The following is a 3,975-nucleotide window of genomic DNA, read 5'->3' on the forward strand; positions in this document are numbered from 1 at the left end:
TTTTTATAATTCACAGAAAAATTGCTTACAATTAGCATCAATCGTGGCACAATACTTCTCAAATGCAACCCTGGCATGCGCATATACACACACACATACGTACATACAAAGAGCTAGGTGAATTTGTGTTAGTTGTAGCTTATTTTATCACAGGCACGTCTTGCCATTAGTGTTGCTTTTAGTTCACAATCCATTCAGGTTTTTGTTTGTGTAGCATTTTTTTCACTCTTCTTCAGCTATCGGCTGATTTCAGTCCAATACGTAGTTTAGAATTTCTGAGTATACTTTTCAGTGGTTCAGTTCAGTGTTTTTATTTCAATTGCCGGGAGTGGTTCAGCACTTTTATTTTGTTTAAATAAATTTGAGAAATTATTGTGCAAGCAGATACATTTCAGCCGGCAGCCAATCAGATTAAATAACATACAAACGTATCTACGTCGAGAGATTTCGCTTATTAGATTATACCTACACAGTAAATAAAACAAGGTGGGTGTTAACAGTTGATACATATAAACATTTATGAATACAATTTATAAATTATAATGAAGGTTTATATTATTTGAATGATAAGTACACCTATCTATGCATACATAAGCCCAGGTAGAATAAAGTCACTTAATTGCAGTGTCATTTCTAATACCTATATATATATTTTTTTTTTCTTTGGTATGGTTTGGTTGAAGGCATACTATGAAGGGAAAAAATGGGTGGTAAGCTGCCTGAGAATCGCATAAAAAAGAGCAGAAGTCTATTCCCGCTATCTCACATATATACGTATGTATGTATGTATGTACATACTTATGTGCGTATGCATGAATATACATACATACATAGATATAATAAAGTCTTTGGCCTAATGGCACCGGGCTAATTCGGTGCGAGGAAAGATCAATGTCCAGCTGTTGCCACGTTTGCCCTGCATAACCTGCACTTAAGACAAACGAATGCACTTACATATGTTTGTATGTACATATGTATGTGTGTATTTGTGTTTGTTTATATACCTCCCAATATGCACAAAGCAAACATTTTTCAAACTTTTTCCAATCTTTGAGAAATTCTTGATTCTCAAGTGGATATCCAAAATTTTACTCCCATGGTTTGACTAAAAGTTGAATAAACTTTGAATTCAAATTGATATCCAAACTTTTCTCAAGTGAGAACTCAGATTATTTTCCATATGAAAAATGTGCCGTTTTGTTGGAGAATGGGTTGGTTCTCCAATTGGGGTACACTTGAAAATCTCCCCTTGATCTCCAACCCAAGTGTTTATTGGGTTACGTACATATGTATGTAAGTATGTACATGCACACACCGATATAATGCATTCACTTCGGGTTTAGCAAGTTTCACTTCTTATGGTGGTAGCATTGCAAGGGTTAACTAACGAGTGTGTATTAATTTTACTTTAAATATATTCCTTTGTTAACATTTTCGGCAAATGAACCCGATCAATTACAAAGTTTAAAATTATCATAATGCAATTTTGAATACACACACACACATTTTCTGTTTGTGTCTGTGCATGTGCACCGGTAAATCTCCTTTATCATAAAATGCCGATAAAGTACTTTGCACTTTGTGTCAAGCGAGTTTTCACACCAACAAATTTGTTTGGAATCCACAAATCCTCTCACGGGTGTTAAATTTTTCGCTCCCAATATGCTTTTGATAAATCAGTTCATGGTTAGGGTGGCCAACACTTTATGAATTGAGTTTTTAAATTTTAACAATTTTTTACAAAAATATATACATAGGTATATAGATATAATTCGTAAAAAAAAAAAACATAAAAAAATGGTTTCTAAAATACTTAAATAGAGTTTTTTGTTGAAAAAACTCCGAGGCTTCTATGCTTTTACTTAGAGATTACTAAAAATGTTTATAACCATTATCAATGACCTAAAAAAAAACTTTTTCTTCTGAGCTAAATCCTTTTTTTATGTAATTTTGTGAGTTTATACATACTTCCTTCTTAATCTGCAGAATTTTTTCTTATTCAGAGACCCCTTCTGAAAATTCCTGCTTAAATTTTTAAAAATATTTCATACGTTCCATTAAAAATAGGGTCAAAAACCCCCGTTTTGATAAGGGTCAACAGGCTACACTGTTCTATGAATATATGAATGTACATATGTACATATGCATGCAGGGTGACATATTTTATAATTTTTGAACAAAAATTAGAAATTTGGCAAATTGTGATAGTGTTGAGTAAACACTATTAGGGTTTGACTATCATAGTTCGGGCGAGCCCTTTAAATAGCTGTTACAAAAAACTTATGCTGCCCTCATCATTTTTATAATGCCAGCTAGTGTCCACGGTTGCATTTCAAACATAAGAAATTTGTATAGAATTTTTTACATTCTTTCAGAGCGGAAAAAAAACAAGATCTAAATGTATATTTCTTGTTAGTCCGACTTTCTTCAGCATACGTTTCAATTTCTTTGTCGTAGTAACTGTCGTAATGTTTTTCGAGCTAATTTTTTTCGCCAAAAAAAAATTCTCAAAAATCAACAAAATTCTTTAGCACTTCATTAGACTAAAATTATATGGGCTATAACACTGCATACCCAAAAAGTTTCTAAAGATTCAGTATACATGTATGTTTTTGTCAACTTTTTAAATAATTTTGTGCATGGACGAGTATGAATACAGAATAAACACATTATATCTGTAATAACTCTTAGGAAATGATAACAGAAATTAATTTAGTATCATGTCTTATCTTTATTTGTTGGAGCATCAGATATCACAGAACTGTACATTTAACGTACATACATACAGCATCGGTCATATCTATAGCACGCCATTTCAAAGGGATATCGTGTGCCACTTATGTTTATTTATTTACCCAAATTTAACAATTTGTAGAAAACTACAAAAAAGTGCAACAAATTTTCACCCAAATTTCGTCGGAACATTAGGCCAATTCTCTTAAAAGGGAAATTGAATTTCTAAAATTTTTCCCCATTCTATAATAATAATAATAAATTGGCGCTTACACAATATGTTAGTGTTTGTCCAAAGAGGAGGGACGTACAATTTTATGCCTAATCTGAACGGCGATTGAATTTATAAGCCTGTTCCAGGTTCTTAAACATTTGCAAATTTTACAGGGAGAGTTGTTGTCGCAATTAATAAACCTTAGGTAAGGTGTACGGGAACAGCTTCCTGTCAAATGGCAGGATACACTCGGATGTTTGCCATTGCCTGCCGAGTGGACGGCCGTTATTAAAAAAAACATGTATGTGTTATATTTTGACCATAATTGTTCAAATTAAAGTAGACGGGGAGATAACGGATAGAAACTATTTTATTGAATAATTTCACGCCTTGCGCATAACTCTGCGACAACCTAAAGGCTCAGTTATGCATACTTTGCACTGCACTGTATAGCACGTAATTTTACATATGTAATGTTGTGCGTTGGGTAACCGCTTACACGAAAGGCTCATTTAACCGATTCCTTATGTGACAACTCTCATGCAATGCCAAGTATGCATAACTGAGCCTTAATCGATTTTGTATGCAAATACCATCCACGCCGCGAACTTATTGTTAGTGGAATGTGTGCTCAGCAGCCACTGAGAACCAGCCGAAAACAGCTGATATTCAAGCTTAAAGGCATGAGTGCCCGTGTTGCCATTTCCAACGACATAGCAACACTGGTACATTACACATACATACTTAAGTGCATTCACATATGTATATACATATATATATATATATACGAATATGCATATGTATAATTATAAAATAAAACAGAGGTTGTTGGCAATATGAAATTTTGGACGTAATCATTGCCTACCGACAACCTCATCCGACCGGCAACAAATTGAATGTCATCATTAAAGTTGTGTATTAGTTTGTGAAATTTGTGCTTTAACTAAAATTGTGGTGTGTTTTTGTGTTATCTTTTTGTTTTTTTTTTTTTTTGAAAGCAAGCTAACTCTGATAAGAGCAAAAAAAAT

The 3,975-nt window shown here is 33.2% G+C and overlaps 1 protein-coding gene across 1 annotated transcript in view; it reads left to right on the forward strand.

Annotated features, from left to right (window-relative positions):
• Nucleotides 1-142: 142 nt before the first annotated feature.
• The window catches only part of LOC118747792 (isocitrate dehydrogenase [NADP] cytoplasmic), a 52,810-nt gene continuing 48,977 nt past the window's right edge, over nt 143-3,975 (forward strand). Inside the window, exon 1 of the mRNA XM_036481926.1 lies at nt 143-486. The gene's annotated coding sequence lies outside the window, so the exon portion shown is untranslated. The remainder of the gene's footprint in view (nt 487-3,975) is intronic.

This window comes from Rhagoletis pomonella, unplaced genomic scaffold (genome assembly GCF_013731165.1).
Source record: "Rhagoletis pomonella isolate Grant_MI unplaced genomic scaffold, Rhpom_1.0 Rhpom_scaffold_00012, whole genome shotgun sequence".
NCBI lineage: Eukaryota > Metazoa > Arthropoda > Insecta > Diptera > Tephritidae > Rhagoletis > Rhagoletis pomonella.